The 17,975-nt window shown below is 52.3% G+C and overlaps 3 non-coding genes across 3 annotated transcripts; 2 read left to right on the top strand and 1 right to left on the bottom strand.

Annotated features, from left to right (window-relative positions):
- The first annotated feature begins 4,109 nt into the window (after nt 1-4,109).
- On the top strand, nt 4,110-4,182 carry trnat-cgu (transfer RNA threonine (anticodon CGU)). Its single transcript has one exon. It is a non-coding gene; the product is annotated as a tRNA-Thr (tRNA).
- Nucleotides 4,183-8,663: 4,481 nt separating this feature from the next.
- On the top strand, nt 8,664-8,736 carry trnat-agu (transfer RNA threonine (anticodon AGU)). Its single transcript has one exon. It is a non-coding gene; the product is annotated as a tRNA-Thr (tRNA).
- A 4,232-nt stretch (nt 8,737-12,968) lies between these two features.
- trnat-agu (transfer RNA threonine (anticodon AGU)) lies at nt 12,969-13,041 on the bottom strand. The gene has a single exon. It is a non-coding gene; the product is annotated as a tRNA-Thr (tRNA).
- Between the last annotated feature and the right edge of the window lie 4,934 nt (nt 13,042-17,975).

Here is a 17,975-nt window from a genome sequence, read left to right as displayed (position 1 = left end):
TCCCTTTCTTTTCAGAGTCTCCCGTTCTCCCTCTCTCTCCCCTTCCTTTCTCTCTCGCTTGCCTCCTCCCTCTCTTGCCTTCCCATCTCTCTCCCCTCTCCCCTTCCCCTCTCGCCCCTTCCATCACTTACTCTGCCTTCCGCTCTCATCCATTATCCTCTCTCACTCACTCCATCGCCACCCTTCCCTCTCCCTCTATTTCCCCTTCCCCCTCTCTCTCACTCCTTCCACTCTCTCTTTTCCCTTCCCCTCTCTTTCCTGCTCCTTACCCTGCGTTTCCCACAGCAGGTGGTTCCATAGCTCAGGGGTTAGAGCACTGGTCTAGTAAATCAGGGTCGTGGGTTCAAATCTCACTGGGGCATACTCAAAATTAGCTCAATATTTAAATTCACCGTCAATTAACAAGGGCTTTAATTATAAATATTAAACTGCTCTGATACCGACCCTGGAACAACAGGTTGTCGTCTCTATTACAATTTCTCTCCATCCAAATCTCTCTCTGCCGACCCCCATTCTGCATCTTTTACCCCCTTTCCCGCGATCTCGCTTTGCCCGTCTCCCCCCTCCCTTGCCACACCCACTCTCTATCTTTTCCTGTCTCTCTCTCTCCCTCTTCCGCTCCCCACCTCTCATTCCCCTTCCCTCTGTCTCTCAATTCTTCCCACATTCTACCCCAATACAAACGAGAGGTGATCCAAAACTCGACTGACCCCGTGTCCTAACTCGCACCGAGTCCCACTCACCCATCACCCCCTGTGCTCGCTGCCCCGTGTCCTAACTCACACCCAGTCCCACTCACCCATCACCCCCTGTGCTCACTGCCCCGTGTCCTAACTCACACCGAGTCCCGCTCACTCATCACCCGCTGTGCTCACTGACCCCGTGTCCTAACTCACACCCAGTCCCACTCACCCATCACCCGCTGTGCTCGCTGCCCCGTGTCCTAACTCACACCGAGTCCCACTCACCCATCACCCGCTGTGCTCGCTGCCCCGTGTCCTAACTCACACCCAGTCCCGCTCACCCATCACCCCTTGTGCTCGCTGCCCCCGTGTCCTAACTTGCACCGAGTCCCGCTCACCCATCACCCCTTGTGCTCGCTGCCCCCGTGTCCTAACTCGCACCGAGTCCCACTCACCCATCACCCGCTGTGCTCGCTGCCCCGTGTCCTAACTCGCACCGAGTCCCGCTCACCCATCACCCCCTTGTGCTCACTGCCCCGTGTCCTAACTCGCACCGAGTCCCGCTCACCCATCACCCCCTTGTGCTCACTGCCCCGTGTCCTAACTCGCACCGAGTCCCACTAAACCATCACCCCCTTGTGCTCACTGCCCCGTGTCCTAACTCGCACCGAGTCCCACTCACCCATCACCCCCTGTGCTCGCTGACCCGTGTCCTTACTCGCACCGAGTCCCGCTCACCCATCACCCCCTGTGATCACTGCCCCATGTCCGAACTCGCACCGAGTCCCGCTCACCCATCACCCCTTGTGCTCACTGCCCCGTGTCCTAACTCGCACCGAGTCCCGCTCACCCATCACCCGCTGTGCTCGCTGCCCCTGTGTCCAAACTCGCACCGAGTCCCGCACACCCATCACCCCCTGTGCTCGCTGCCCACGTGTCCTAACTCACACCGAGTCCCGCTCACCCATCACCCCCTATGCTCACTGCCCCATGTCCTAACTCACACCGAGTCCCGCTCACCCATCACCCACTGTGCTCGCTGACCCGTGTCCTAACTCGCACCCAGTCCCACTCACCCATCACCCCCCGTGCTCACTGCCCCGTGTCCAAACTCACACCGAGTCCCACTCACCCATCACCCCCTATGCTCTCTGACCTACATTGGCTCCCGGTTAAGCAACGCCTCGATTTCAAAATTCTCATCCTTGTTTACAAATCCCTCCATGACGCTCGCCCCTCCCTATCTCTGTAACTTCCTCCAGCACTGCACCCCTCCCTATCTCTGTTACCTCCTCCAGCGTCTACACCCCTTCCTATCTCTATAACCTCCTCCAACACCTACACCCCTCCCTATCTCTGTAACTTCCTCCAGCACTACACCCCTCCCTATCTCTGTTACCTCCTCCAGCGTCTACACCCCTCCCTATCTCTATAACCTCCTCCAACACCTACATCCCTCCCTATCTCTGTAACTTCCTCCAGCACTACACCCCTCCCTATCTCTGTTACCTCCTCCAGCGTCTACACCCCTCCCTATCTCTATAACCTCCTCCAGCACCTACACCCCTCCCTATCTCTATTACCTCCTCCAGCACCTACACCCCCTCCCTATCTCTGTAACCTCCTCCAGCCCCTACACCCCTCTCTATCTCTGTAACCTCCTCCAGCCCCTACACCCCTCCCTATCTCTGTAACCTCCTCCAGCCCCTACATCCCTCCCTATCTCTGTAAACTCCTCCAGCCCTTACACCCCTCCCTATCTCTGTAACCTCCTCCAGCCCCTACACCCCTCCCTATCTCTGTAACCTCCTCCAGCCCCTCGCCCCTCCCTATCTCTGTAATCTCCTCCAGCCCCACAACCCCCCGAGATGTCTGCACTCCTCTAATTCTGCCCTCCTGACCATCCCTGATTACAATCGCTCCACCATCGGTGGCCGGGCCTTCTGTTGCCTGGGCCCCAAGCTCTGGAACTCCCTCCCTAAACCTCTCCGCCTCTCTACCTCTCTTTCCTCCTTCAAGACATTCCTTAAAACCGACCTCTTCACCTGCGCTAATTTCTACTTTTGTGGCTCGGTGTCAAATTTTTATCCCATAATCCTCCTGTGGAGCAGCTTGGGACGTTTCACTACGTTAAAGGCGCTATATAAATATACATTATTGTTGGTGTTCCCTCTGTCTCTCCTCTTCCCCGTCTCTCTCTCACTCCTTCCCCTCACTCTCCCCTTCCCTCTCTCTCACTCCTTCCCCATACTCTCCCCTTCCCTCTCTCTCATTCCTTCCCCTCACTCTCCCCTTCCCTCTCTATCACTCCTTCCCCTCATTCTCCCCTTCCCTCTCTTTTGCTCCTTCCCCTCACTCTCCCCTTTACTCTCACTCACTCTTTCCCCTCACTCTCCCCTTCCCTATCTCTCCCTCCTATCCCTCACTCTCCCCTTCCCTCTCTCTCACTCCTTCCCCTCACTCTCCCCTTCCCTCTCTCTCATTCCTTCCCCTCACTCTCCCCTTACCTCTCTCTCACTCCTTCCCCTCACTCTCCCCTTCCCTCTCTCTCACTCCTTCCCCTCACTCTCCCCTTCCCTCTCTCTCACTCCTTCCCCTCACTCTCCCCTTCCCTCTCTCTCACTCCTTCCTCTCACTCTCCCCTTCCCTCTCTCTCACTCCTTCCCCTCACTCTCCCCTTCCCTCTCTCTCACTCCTTTCCCTCACTCTCCCCTTCCCTCTCTCTCACTCCTTCCCCTCACTCTCCCCTTCTCTCTCTCTTCCTCTAATAGAGCCCCACCTAGTGGACTATCGATGTAATAACAACTACTGACACGCTCCTCTCTCTCTCCATCTCTCTCTCGCTCTCTATCGCCTTCCCCTCTCACTCACTCCTTCCCTCTCCCTGTTCCTTTACCCCGCTTTCTCCCCTTCCCACTCTCCGCTCCTCTCTCTCCACTCACTCCTCAATCTCTCCCCTCCCTCTCTCTCTCTCTCTCCTTTCCCTTCTGACTTTCCCCTTCCCCCCTCGAACCCCTTCCGGCTCGAGAGACAGTGAGCGACAGAGAGAAAGTGATAGAGAGACAGAGAGAGAGACTGAGAAAGAGAGAGAAACAGAGCGAGAGTGAGTGAGTGAGAGAGAGAGAGACAGAGAGACAAAGTGATAGAGAGACAGAGAGAGAGTGAGAAAGAAAGACAGAGAGAGAGAGACTGAGAAAGATACACAGAGAGACAGAGAGACAGAGAGATTGGGACAGAGTGTGACTGAGTTGCTTTGGGATGTTTTACTCCGTGAAAGACCCGATATATCGATGTTGAGAGGCGAATATTGAAGAGACGGAGGCAGGAGTCTGGGGGATGATACACAATCTGAGCGTTTCACTGACCCCTCCTCATTCTTCAAACACACAGCACTAACTGGGGAATGACCCACAGCCCACAACAGGTGGTTCCATAGCTCAGGGGTTAGAGCACTGGTCTCGTAAACCAGGGGTCGTGGGTTCAAATCTCACTGAGGCCTACTCAAAATTAGCTCAGTATTTAAATTCACCGTCAATTCACAAAGGCATTGATTATAAATATTAAACAGCTCTGAGATTGACCCTGGAACTACAGGCTCCCCTCACTCCTCTCCTTTCCCTGTCTCTCTGCTTTCCAGATCACGACCCGTTCTACATTTTTTTTTAACTCCTCTCTCACTTTCCCGCAATCTCACTTTCTCCATCTCTCTCTCCCCTTTCCCTCTCTCTCTCCCCTTCCCCTCTCTCTCCTTCCGCTCCCTCCCCTCACTCCTCTCTCTCCCTCTTTTGCCTTTCTTTTCAGATTCTCCCCTGCTCTCTCTCTCCCCTTCCTTTCTCTCTCCCCTGCCTCCTCCCTCTCTCCCCTTTCCCTCTCTCTCTCCCCTTTCCCTCTCTCTCCCCTTCCCCTCTCCTCCCTCCTCTCTCTCACTCTTTTGCCTTTCTTTTCAGATTCTCCCCTGCTCCCTCTCTCTCCCCTTCCTTTCTCTCTCCCCTGCCTCCTCCCTCTCTCGACTTCCCATCTCTCTCTCCTCCGCCTCTCACTCTCTCCCATTCCGCTCTCTCCCATTCCCCTCTGGCTGACTCCTTCCCCCTCTCTCTCCCATTCCCTCTCCCACTCATTCCCCTCTCTCCCTCCTTTTACAACTTCCAAGCACTAATCTCTCTCACACAGCCGACACAGACACGATGGGCCGAATGGCCCTCCTTGTGTGCTGTAAGATTCTGTCAATGTTCAGGGATGAATCACTGAGAATGATTATTCGGGCCCCATCTCCTTGTTAACAATAGTAAGATGCAAACAGGAGTTGGTGTTACAGGTGGCTCCCACTCTTTCCCCTCCCCCTCACTCTCTCATTCCTTCCCCCTCTCTCCCCTTAACATCTCTTTCCCCATCCTCTCTCTCCCCTGCCCCTCCTAGTCTCCTCTTCCCCCCTCTCTCTCACTCCTTCCCCACTCTCTATTTTGCCCTGTCTCCCCCTCCCCTTCCCCTCCCACTCTCCCTCTCTTCCACTCATTCAGCTCTCTTTACCCACTCACTCTCTCTCTCTCCATCCCCTCCCTCTCTTTCCCCACCTTCCTCTCTTCCTCGCTGTCTCCTCTTCCCCGTCTCTCTCTCACTCCTTCCCCTCACTCTCCCCTTCCCTCTCTCTCACTCCCTCCCCTCACTCTCCCCTTCCCTCTCTCTCACTCCTTCCCCTCACTCTCCCCTTCCCTTTCTCTCAATCTTTCCCCTCACTCTCCCCTTTCCTTTCTCTCAATCCTTCCCCTCACTCTCCCCTTCCCTCTCTCTTCCTCTAATAGAGCCCCACCTAGTGGACTATCGATGTAATAACAACGACTGACACGCTCCTCTCTCTCTCCTTCTCTCTCTCTCTCTCTCTCTCCCCTTCCCACTCTCACTCTCTCCTTCCCTCTCCCTGCCCCTTTCCCCTGCTATCTCCCCTTCTCCACTCTCCGCTCCTCTCTCTCCACTCACTCCTCAATCTCTCTCCTCCCTCTCTCTCTCTCTCCCCTTTCCCTTCTGACTTTCCCCTTCCCCCTCTCGAACCCCTTCTGGCTCGAGAGACAGTGAGCGACAGAGAGAAAGTGATAGAGAGACAGAGGGAGTGAGAAAGAGAGAGACAGAGAGACAGAGAGATTGAGGCAGAGTGTGACTGAGTTGCCTCGGGATGTTTTACTACGTGAAAGACCCGATATATCGATGTTGAGAGGTGAATATTGAAGAGACGGAGGCAGGAGTCTGGGGGATGAGACACAATCTGAGCGTTTCACAGACCCCTCCTCATTCTTCAAATGAAAAAACTGGCTCCTCTTCACCTGGCCAGGCTGTGGGTTCATTGTTCAGCTTCCCGTCTGAGACTGGAGATGGGAAGTGCTTTCGCGTTCGAGTGGCTTTCTAATCTGGTCACTGGCTTCACGTGAACGGGTGCCTCAGGTTCCTGAGCCCCTTTGTCAGTGGCCCCCCCCTTCCTTTTGCTGGGACTGGCGGGTGAACCTTTACATCCTGGGTTTTGTCACAGACAGCCGCCATGTGGTCTCCAGAGTTTTAACAAACCAGCGTTTTCACGTACCTGCACAGGGAGATCCCATCACAGGGAAAATACCCTCAGAGACAAACCCTACAAAGTCCACGCAATATTCTCGACTGAGTCCATTCTTTAACCAGAGACTTTACGATCTCTTCACTCTCTCTCCCCTTCCCATCTCTCCCTTTCCCCTCTCTCTCCCCTTCCTTTCTCTCTGCCCTGCCTCCTTCCTCTCTCCCCTTCCCCACTCTCTCTCTCACTCCTTCCCTCTCTCTCCCCTTCCGCTCTCTCCCTTTCCCCTCTCTCTCCCCTTCCTTTCTCTCTGCCCTGCCTCCTTCCTCTCTCCCCTTCCCCACTCTCTCTCTCACCCCTTCCCTCTCTCTCCCCTTCCCCTCTCTCCCCTTCCATCCCTTATTCCCCCCTTCCCCACTCTCTCTCTCAACTTCCCCCTCTTTCTCACTCCTTCCCGCTCTCTCTCTCTCCTTCCACTCTCTCTTTTCCCTTCCCCTCTCTTTCCTGCTCCTTCCCCTGTCGCTCCCAGCACAGGTGGCTCCATAGCTCAGGGGTTAGAACACTGGTCTTGTAAACCAGAGGTCTTGAGTTCAAATTTCCCAGGAACTGACTCTAAATTAGCTCAGTATTTAAATTCATTCTCAATTAACTTCAAGCCTGTCTCTCCCCTTCCAAATATCACCCTCCCTTCTCCATTCTACTCTGCTTCCCCTCCCTCCTCCTCTCTCTTTCTTTTCAGATTCTCCCCTGCTCCCTCTCTCGAACCTTCCTTTCTCTCTCCCCTGCCTCCTCCCTCTCTCGACTTCCCATCTCTCTCCCCTCGCTCTCTTCCATTCCCCTCTGGCTGATTCCTTCCCATTCCCTCTCCCACTCATTCCCCTCTCTCCCGCCTTTTACAACTTCCAAGCACTAATCTCTCTCACAGAGCCGGCACAGACACGATGGGCCGAATGGCCCTCCTTGTGTGCTGTAAGATTCTGTCAATGTTCAGGGATGAATCACCGAGAATGATTATTCGGACCCCACCTCCTTGTTAACAATAGTAAGATGTAAACAGGAGCTGGTGTTACAGGTGACTCCATAGCTCAGGGGTTAGAGCACTGGTCTTGTAGACCAGGGGTCGTGGGTTCAAATCTCACTGACCTACTCAAAATTAGTTCAGCATTTAAATTCACCATCAATTAACAAGAGGTTTAAATTATAAATATTAAACAGCTCTGAGACTGACCCTGGAACAACAGGATCTTCTCGACTCTCTGTCCCTTTCCAAATCTCTCTCTATTCCCCATCAAGACCCATTCGACATCTTTTTTCCCCATCGCTCACACATTCCCCTCTCCCCCCTTCCCCCTCCCTCGCCTTGTCCTCTTTCCTTCCCCTCTCTCTCACTCCTTCCCCCCTCTCTCTCCCCTTCCCCTCCTTCCCCCTCTCTCCCCTTCCCCTCCCTCTCCCTCCTTCCACACTCTCTTTTCCCTTCCCATCTCTTTCTTGCTCCTTCCCCTGACTAGTTCAAAACAAGTAGCTCCATAGTTCAGGGGTTAGAGCACGGGTCTAAATAAACCAGGGGTTGTGAGTTCAAATCTCACTCGAGCCTACTCAAAATGAGCTCAGTATTTAAGTTCACCGTCAATTAACAAGGGCTTAAATTATAAATATTAAACAGCTCTGAGACCGACCCTTGAAGAACAGGCTTCTCTCTCCCCTTCCAAACCTCTCTCTTCCTTCCCCATCACATTCCGTTCTGCATCTTTTTACCCTCTCTCCCGCTATCTCTCTTTCCCTGTCTCTCACTCCTTCCCCTCTCTCCCCTCACTCTCTATCCTTTCACCTATCTCGCCCCTTCTGCTCTCTCCTTGCTGATCTTTCTCCTCTTCCCCCTCTCTCTCAGCTTCCCCCCTCTCTCCCTCTCCTTCCCCCCTCGATCCCCATTCTGCTCTCTCTCCCCTTCCCCTCTCGCTCACTCCTTCCTCTCTCCCTTTTCATTTTCTCCCCTCCTCGCTCTATCTTCCCTCTCCTTCTCCCTCCCCTCACCTGTCTCCACTCCCCTCCCTCCTGACTTGCTCTCCTTCCCTCACTCTCGCTCTCCCCTTTCCCATCAGACTCTCCCCCTCCCCATCTCAACAATTCTCCCCTTCTCCCTCTCTCCCCTTCCTCCGCTCTGCACAGAAAGAGAGAGACAGTGAGAGAGAGAGAGAGAGAGATCGAGAGACTGAGAGACAGAGAGAAAGAGAGAGAGACAGAGAGATTGAGGCAGAGTGTGACTGAGTTGTTTTGGGATGTTTTACGACGTGAAAGACCCGATATATCGATGTTGAGAGGCGAATATTGAAGAGACGGAGGCTGGAGTCTGGGGGATGAGACACAATCTGAGCGTTTCACTGACCCCTCCTCATTCTTCAAACACACAGCACTAACTGGGGAATGACCCACAGCCCAGGGCAGGTGGCTCCATAGCTCAGGGGTTAGAGCACTGGTCTAGTAAACCAGGGGTCGTGGGTTCAAATCTCACTGGGGCCAACTCCGAATTAGCTCAGTATTTAAATTAGCAAGGGCTTTAATTGTAAATATGGGTCAAATACTTTATTAAGATGGAGAGTGACAGAGTTAATTCAGAGATGAGGGCCTTGAAGTTCAGGAAAGATAACTTTGATGGTGTGAGATGTGAATAGACTGGCCAGTGATCCTTCAAGGGTTGATGTTGGATTGACAATGGCAAACATTTAAAGATCACATGGATGAACTCCAACAATTACACATCCCTGTCTGGAGCAAAAATAAACTGGGGAATGTGGCTCACAAGGGAAATGAAGGATAGTGTTAAATCCAAGGAAGAGGCATATAAATTGGCCAGAAAAAGCAGCAAACCTGAGGACTGGGAGAATTTTGTAACACAGCAGAGGAGGACAAAGGGTTCAACCAGGAGGGGGGAAAATAGAGTATGAGAGGAAGCTTGCAGGCAACATAAAAGCTTCAAAAAAGAGTAGTGATGACAAACATCAATCTCTTGCAGTCAGATTCAGGTGAATTTATAATGGGGAACAAAGAAATGGCGGACCAGTTAAACAAATACTTTGGTTCTGTCTTCACGAAGGAAGACACAAATAAGTTTCTGGAAGTACTAGGGGACTGGGGCAGGGGGGGGGCCAGTGAGAAGGGGGAACTGAAGGATATCCGTATTAGGTGGGAACTTGTGTTCGGGAAATTGATGGGATTGAAGGCTGATAAATCCCCAGGGCCTGATAGCCTGCATCCCAGAGTACTTAAGGAAGTGGCCCTCAAAATAGTGGATGCATTGGTGATCATTTTACAATAGTCTATTGACTCTGGATCAGTTCCTATGGACTGGAGGGTAACTAATGTTATGCCGCTGTTTAAAAAAGGAGGGAGAGAGAAAGCGGGTAATTATAGACCGGTTAGCCTGACATCGGTAGTGGGGAAAATGATGGAATCAATTATTAAACATGAAAAAGCAGCACATTTGGAAAGCAGTGACAGGATCGATCCAAGTCAGCATGGGTTTATGAAAGGGAAATCATGCCAGACAAATATTCTCGAATTTTTTGAGGATGTAACTCGTAGAGTGGACAAGGGAGAACCAGTGGATGTGGTGTATTTGGACTTTCAAAAGGCTTTTGACAATGTTCCACACAAGAGATTAGTGTGCAAAATTAAAGCACATGTTATTGGGGGTAATGTACTGACGTGGATAGAGAACTGGTTGGCAGACAGGAAGCAAAGAATCGGGATAAACGGGTCGTTTTCAGAATGGCAGGCAGTGACTAGTGGGGTGCCGCAGGGCTCAGTGCTGGGACCCCAGCTATTTACAATATACATTAATGATTTGGATGAGGGAATTGAGTGTAATATCTCCAACTGGGTGGCAGTGTGAGCTGTGGGGAGGACACTAAAAGTGTGTAGGGTGACTTGGACAGGTTAGGTGAGTGGGCAAATGCATGGCAGATGCAGTATAATGTGGGTAAATGTGAGGTTATCTACTTTGGTGGCAAAAACATGAAGGCGAATATTATCTGAATGGCGGCAGATTAGGAAAAGAGGAGGTGCAACGAGACCTGGGTGTCATGGTACATCAGTCATTGAAAGTTGGCATGCAGGTACAGCATTTTTCTCTGCCCTCCCCATCACTGTTATGTTCAGAATAAATCCACGGGACCGTATCGTAAGCTGAAACTATTGTGACCTTGGTCTCTTTATTGAGACCCCAGAGTGGGGAAGCAGCATGGTGGATCACCTTATGTACCTGCTTGTCCCAGGGTGCACAAGTGACCCTTAGGCCTCCCACAGGTGTGCCCCCTAGTGGCAAGTCTGACATATTGGTGAGGTTTAGGTGCATACATAACATCACTCCCCCCCCCGCCCCCTCCAAAGGCTTATGTACCAGTTATTTGCAAGTTGAGGCGATATGACGCCCTGTGTCCCCGGGTCGATCACCTGATTTGAATTCCTGGCCTGGGTGAGTTGGTCGGAACGTTGCTGCCCGGCCGAGTGCCTGGTGTGATGGGACAGACGTGGCCAGGTCCTTTCACAATGGTGGCCTGCTTATCGATAGTTTGCAGTCTGGTCTGGTCCAAACGCTTTCTGCGTTTGCTCAGTACATGGTTTCACAACCAAACACTCCATTTTCATCACACACACACACACACTCCATTCCCCTCTTTGTCTCACACAGTGCTCTCGGCCCCATCTGGGGGCCCTGAATATTGTCCACGTCACTTATTCTGATGTGGTGTGGAGGGGGGCCGTACGATCATGGTGCATTCTCTGCTGATAGCAGACGGAAGGCTCGGTCCTGAGCGACTCTGTCCGGTGACTGCGTAGCAACCCGGGACAGCCGGGGTCTGTAGGGAGTCTACCGCGACACGTGTGGAGCTCGGCTTGGTGATCTGGGCTGCCCGCTGAGGACTATTGTCGCTGACCCTAAGGCCTGGAGAGCCCAGGATGGGCCGATACGGCCCTGAGACTTTCAGTGGTAGCGGGAGGCCGTGTGGTCCCCCGTGGATCCTGGGACGTAGTACGGAGGTTCCCGCACCACCGACTGTGTGTAGCCTCCCTGCCTTTCTTTGTAACACGTTGCAGGGTTTGACCCACAGGGCAGGGGGCAATCTGATGGGATGAGCATTACGTCTTTGCGACGGATAAGCTGCAACACTTCCGTCTGGCGGTTCGCCGTGAGCAGGCGGTAATGTGATAACACATCACTTGCTACAAGTACTTTGTCAGATACATATACGACCGGTTGTTGTTTGCCCGCTACTTTGGCTTGTTTTAACGTACCCCCGACCCCATATGATAGTACACCATTGGCCGTGAAAGAACGCTCACATGGGTTCCACAGTGCAAACAACTTATTGGGACATAGTGGGGTCCTGGCCTTCTCAGCGGCCCCCCCCTTTACCTTTGTCCCAAACCCAGTGGCCTTCCTCGCTGGCCAACACATGCCTCTGTTCCGTTGCGGCCACATCCCGTGGTCTGGACGTTTCTCTCGACCCGTGGTCTGGACGCTTCTCTCGACTGCCGCCATCTTCCTCCCCAGGGATTCCCGCCTCTGGCGTCGGGAAGACACATTCGGATGGTTTCGGCCGGAGCCCCACTCCGCTTGGTCGACCTGGAGCCTCTTCCGTCGCCGCCAAGAGGTCGTCGGCTTCGGGTGCTGGGTACCCCCGTCTGTAACCGCTGCTCGGTTGGTCTTCGCCTCCTGGTGGTCGCGATGAGCGGCCTGTGCCTCGGGGGTCTGCAAATGGATCTGCACTTCTCCCCCCTTCTCCCTCTCTCTCCCCCCTTCCCCCTCTCTCCCCTTCCCCCTCTCTCCCCTTCCCCCTCTCTCCCCTTCCCCCTCTCTCCCCTTCCCCCTCTCTCTCTCCCCTTCCCCCTCTCTCCCCTTCCCCCTCTCTCCCCTTCTCCCTCTCCCCCCTTCCCCCTCTCTCTCCCCCCTTCCCCCTCTCTCCCCTTCTCCCTCTCTCCCCTTCCCCCTCTCTCCCCTTCCCCCTCTCCCCCCTTCTCCCTCTCTCCCCTTCCCCTCTCTCCCCTCCCCCCTCTCTCCTCTCACTCCTTCAGGAGCAGGCCATTGGGAAAAGCATAATTGGGTCAGGCAGAGTCAGCATGGATTTATGAAGGGGAAGTCATGTTTGACTAATTTGCTGGAATTCTTTGAGGATGTAACCAACAGGGTGGATAAAGGGGAACTCATTTTAAGAGTGGAAGCAAGTCTTCCTCGATTCCGAGGGACTGCCTCTTGCAATGTCTGTCAGCTTGTAATGTTTGTAGCTCCACATTGAGGATGTGGACGTATTGTGTACTGCAAGTGCAGAGTTAATAATAAACAGAATTCGGCGGGTTTCCGAAGACTTCCGAGAGAGCTGCGCGCCATGTTAGGAAGCTGTGTGTGCTGTGCCCTGTGAATATATCACACCGATGCTGATGATGTTGGAGACAAAGAGTGAGAGAGAAAGAGAAAGTCAGGTTGAGAGATTGAGTGAGAAGGAAAAAGAGTAAGGGAGAGGCAGAATCCCATTCGGCCCATCGTATCCACGCCGATCGGCCAAGAGCAACCCAGCCTCATCCCACTTTCCAGCTCGAGGTCTGTGTGTTCCAGCACTTCAAGTTCTTTTTAAATGTGGTCATCTTTTAACGTGGACAAAAAAGTTCCAGGGTCAGTCTGGGAGCTGTTTAATATTAATAATTAAAGCTCCTGTTAATTGACAATGAATTTAAATTATGATCCAATTTTGAGTGGGCCCCAGTGAGATTTGAACCCATGACCCCTGGTTTACTAGACCAGTGCTCTAACCCCTGAGCTATGGAGCCACCTACTCTGGGCTGTGGGTCATTCCCCAGTTAGTGCTGTGTGTTTGAAGAATGAGGAGGGGTCAGTGAAACGCTCAGATTGTGTCTCATCCCCCAGACTCCTGCCTCCGTCTCTTCAATATTCGCCTCTCAACATCGATATATCGGGTCTTTCACGTAGTAAAACATCCCAAGGCAACTCAGTCACACTCTGTCCCAATCTCTCAGTCTCTCTGTCTCTGGCTCTCTCTCTCACTCCTGCTCCTATTTCTTGTGTTGTTATGATTGTTCAGGGATGAATCACCCAGTCTCAGAGCCACCCGTATATAACCCGATATTTCACACTTCCTGCTTTATTCCCAGGATGTGATGAAGGGTAAAATGAACCAGTTGGGGTTTTTACCCATAATGCATCCCTCAGCGATGTGTTTGACCCCTGAGAGACAGATCGATAGATCGATAGATAGATAGACAGACAGACAGACAGACAGATAGATAGATAGATAGATAGATAGATAGATAGATAGATAGACAGACAGACAGATAGATAGATAGACAGACAGACAGACAGACAGACAGATAGATAGACAGACAGATAGACAGACAGACAGACAGATAGACAGATAGATAGATAGAACAAAACAGAGATTGATACACAGCACTAACTGGGGAATGACCCACATGCCAAAACAGGTAGCTCCAAAGCTCAGGGGATAAAGCCCTGGTTTGGTAAACCAGGGGTTGTGAGTTTAAATCTCAGTGGGGCCTACTCAAAATTAGCTCAGTATTTAAACTCACTGTCAATTAACAAGAGTCTTAATAATAAATATTAAACAGCTCTGTAATCAACCCAGAAACAACAGACTCCTATTTGCCCCCTTCACCAATCTTTCTCACTCCTTTATTCTTCTCTCTATCTCTCCGCTTCTGCCTTTCCCTTCATTCTCACTTTCTATTTCCCTCCCTCTCATTGCCAGTCGCTCTGTCTCTCTCTCTGCCCTTTACGTCTCTCTCTCTCTCTTTCTGTCTCTCTCTGTCTCTGCCATTCGGCCCATCGAGCCTGTTAGAGAGGGTGCAGAAAATATTTACCAGCACTTGTAGGATCTTGCGGAGACATCGTTGGTGGTATTTCTCCAGCGACTTGAGCTGTCCGCTGTACATGGTCCATGTCTCTGAGCCATACAGGAGGGCGGCTATTACTACAGCCCTGTAGACCATGAGCTGGGTGGTAGGTTTGAGGGCCTGGTCTTCAAACACTCTTTTCCTCAGGCGGCCGAAGGCTGCACTGGTGCTCTGGAGGCGGTGTTGGATCTGGTGGTCAATGTCTGCTCTTGTTGATAGGAGGCTCCCGAGGTTTGGGAAATGGTCCACGTTGTCCAGGGCCACGTGTGGACCTTGATGACTGGGGGGCAGTGCTGTGCGGCGAGGACAGGTTGATGGAGGACCTTTGTCTCACGGATGTTTAGTGTAAGGCCCGAGCTCTCGTACGCCTCAGTAAATACATTGACTATATCCTGGAGTTCAGCCTCTGAATGTGCGCAGATTCAGGCGTCGTCCGCGTACTGTAGCTCGACGACAGAGGTTGTGGTGGTCTTGGTGATCATCGATTCCATTCATGCCGCTTCAAAGGATACGTTTGCAAGGGCTGTGTAACAATGGGACACCTCCAACGTATGTGCAGGCGAGCTGCAAATCCTGCTAATCCTGCAAACCATCATGTTGCAGAGGAGGACAGATCCACGGCGGAACACGATGAACCAGAGCCTCAGACCGAGGAGGCAGAGGCTCCAAATCTTTCTCTGCCCTCCCCATCTACACAAACTGTTCTACATTTTTATCTTGTTTTCCCCATCTCTCACTCATTCCCCTCTCTCACCCTCTGCCTTCTCCCCTTTCTCCTCCCTCTCTCTCTCCCCTTCCCGCTCTTACACACTCGTTACCCTCTCTCTCGCTCCTTCCCCCCTCTCTCTCACTCCTTCACTTTTCTCTCTCCCTTTCCTCTCTCCTCTTCTCGTCTCTCTTACACACTCTCTCCCCTTCCAAATCCCTCTCTCCCTTCCCCATCACGACCCGTTCTACATCTTTTCACCCCTCTCTCCCTTTCCCGCGATCTCATTTTCCCCGTCTCTCACTCATTCCCCTCTCCCTCCTTCCCCTTCCCTCACCTCACCCTCTCTCCTTCCCCCTCTCTCCCCTTCCCTCACTCACACCTTCCCCACTCGCTCCCCCTTCCACTCTCTCTCTCCCCCCATCCCCTCCCTCTATCTCCCCTTTCCCTCCCTCTATTTCCCCTTTCCCTCTCTCTTCCTCCCTCTCTCTCCCCTTCCCCACTCTCTCCCCTTCTCCTCCCTCTCTTTCCACTCCCCTCTCTCTCCCCTTTCCATCTCTCTTCCTCCCTCTCTCACTCCTTCCCCACTCTTTCCCCTTCCCCCTCTCTCTCACTCCTTCCCCACTCTCTCTCCTTCCCCACTCTCTCCCCTTCCTCCTCTCTCTCACTCCTTCTGTTATGTATGTAAACCTGTAATTACCATGTCTAACCACCAGAGGGCTTATCCCCCGGAGTCCAAAGAGAGCCCACAATCCCTTGGGAGCACCTGTATATAAGGAGGCCTCACAGGCTGGAGAGGCACTCTGAGATCTGCACTAAAGGACTACGGTCGCACTTACTTTGAGGTTACAGCATCTAGTCTGACTCTTTTTTCAAGACATAACAACAGGCGACGAGGTACAGATGACGAACCCCAATGCAACAATGCGGAGAACTGTGAGCATCCTGGAGAAATTTTCGGAGGGAGATGATTGGGAAACCTTCGTGGAACGACTTGAGCAATACTTTGTGGCCAACGAGCTGGAAGAAGAAACGAACACTGCCAAACCAAGGGCGATCCTCCTCACCGTTTGTGGGCCATCAACATATGGCCTCATGACAATCCTGCTCGCTCCAACGAAACCCACAGACAAGTCGTACGATGAGTTGTGCACACTGGTCCGGGAGCATCGGAACCCGAAGGAAAGCGTTCTGATGGCAAGGTATCGGCTCTACACGTACACGAGGTCTGAAGGCCAGGAAGTGACAAGCTGTGTCACCGAGCTAAGGCGCCTTTGCAGGACATTGCGAAATTGAAGGACACTTGGACCATATGCTCAGGGACTTCATTGTACTTGGCATTGGCCATGAAGCCCACAATCTATCACAAGGTGAGAGCGGTACCTTACATGATGAGAGAGAGGGTGGACATTGAGCTGGACAGGCTGCAACGAGAGGACATCATTTCGCCGATCGAATTCAATGAGTGGGCCAGTCCGATCGTTCCAATCCTCAAGGGAGACGGCACCGTCAGAATCTGTGGTGATTACAAAGTAACTATCAAACGTTTCTTGCTGCAGGATCAATACCCGCTACCAAAGGCAGACGACCTATTTGTCACGCTGGTGGCGGTGGGGGAAAACATTCACGAAGCCGGACTTGACCTCGGCCTACATGACGCAGGAGCTGGTGGAATCTTCGAAAGGCCTCACCTGCCTCAACACGCACAAAGGTCTTTTCGTTTACAACAGATGCCCGTTTGGGATTCGATCAGCCACGGCGATATTCCAGAGGAACACGGAAAGCTTGCTGAAGTGGGTCCCGTGCACCGTGGTCTTCCAGGACGACATCTTGGTTACAGGTCGGGACACCGTCGAGCATTTGCAGAACGTGGAGGAGCTCCTTAGTCGGCTTAATCGTGTGGGGCTCAGGCTGAAATGCTCGCAGTGCGTTTTCCCGGTGCCTGAAGTGGAGTTCCCGGGGAGAAGAATCGCGGCGGACGGCATCAGGCCCACCGATTCGAAGACGGGGGCAATCGAGAAGGCACCGAGACCACGGAACGTGACGGAGCTGCGGTCGTTTCTAGGACTCCTGAACTATGTTGGTAACTTCTTACCGGGTCTCGGCACATTGTTAGAACCCCTGCACCCTCCACTGCGTAAGGGAGATGAATGGGTCTGGGGTAAAAGCCAAGAAAATGCCTTTGAGAAAGCTAGGAAGCTGTCATGTTCAAACAAATTGCTTGTGTTGTACGATCCATGTAAACGTTTGGTACGAGCATGTGATGCGTCGTCGTACGGGGTCGGGTGTGTATTGTAACAAGCGAATCAATTTGGGAAATTGCAACCGGTTGCTTATGCAACCAGAAGTCTGTCTAAGGCCGAGAGGACCTGCAGTATGATCGAGAGAGAAGCATTAGTGTGTGTTTACGGGGTAAAGAAAATGCATCAATATCTGTTCGGGCTCAAATTCGAATTGGAAATCGACCACAAGCTGCTTATATCTCTCCTTTCTGAAAATTAGGGGATAAATACGACTGCATCGGCCCGCATCCAGAGATGGGCGCTCACGTTGTCCACATACAACTACACCATCCGCCACAGGCCAGGCACAGAAAACTGTGCCGATGCTCTCAGTCGGCTAACATTGCCCACCACCGGGGTGGAGATGGCACAGCCCGCAGATTTAGTTATGGTAATGGAAGCATTTTCTTTCCGACAGATTCTCCCCCTCTCTCTCATTCCTTCCCCCTCTCTCTCACTCCTTTAGGAGCAGGCCATTGGGAAAAGCATGGATTGATGAAGGGGAAGTCATGTTTGACTAATTTATTGGAATTCTTTGAGGATGCAACAAACAGGATGGATAAATGGGGACTCAGTTTTCAAGTGGAAGCAATTTCTCCTCCATTCCCAGGGACTGCCGATGATGATGATGATGTTGGAGACAGACAGAGAGTCAGGTCGAGAGATTGAGTGAGAAGGGAATAAGGCAGAAACCCATTTTGGCCCACTGCATCCACACCCACCGACCAAGCCTAATCCCACTTTCGAGCTTTCGGTCTGTATATCTGCAGGTTACAGCACTTCAAGTACAATCTAAATGTGGTAATCTTTTAATGTGGACAAGACAGTGCTTGTTGTTCCAGGGT

Source organism: Pristiophorus japonicus, unplaced genomic scaffold (genome assembly GCF_044704955.1).
Source record: "Pristiophorus japonicus isolate sPriJap1 unplaced genomic scaffold, sPriJap1.hap1 HAP1_SCAFFOLD_288, whole genome shotgun sequence".
NCBI classification, from domain to species: Eukaryota; Metazoa; Chordata; class Chondrichthyes; family Pristiophoridae; genus Pristiophorus; species Pristiophorus japonicus.
The sequence above is the reverse complement of the archived record's forward strand: the minus strand, read 5'-3'. Positions and strand labels throughout refer to the sequence as shown.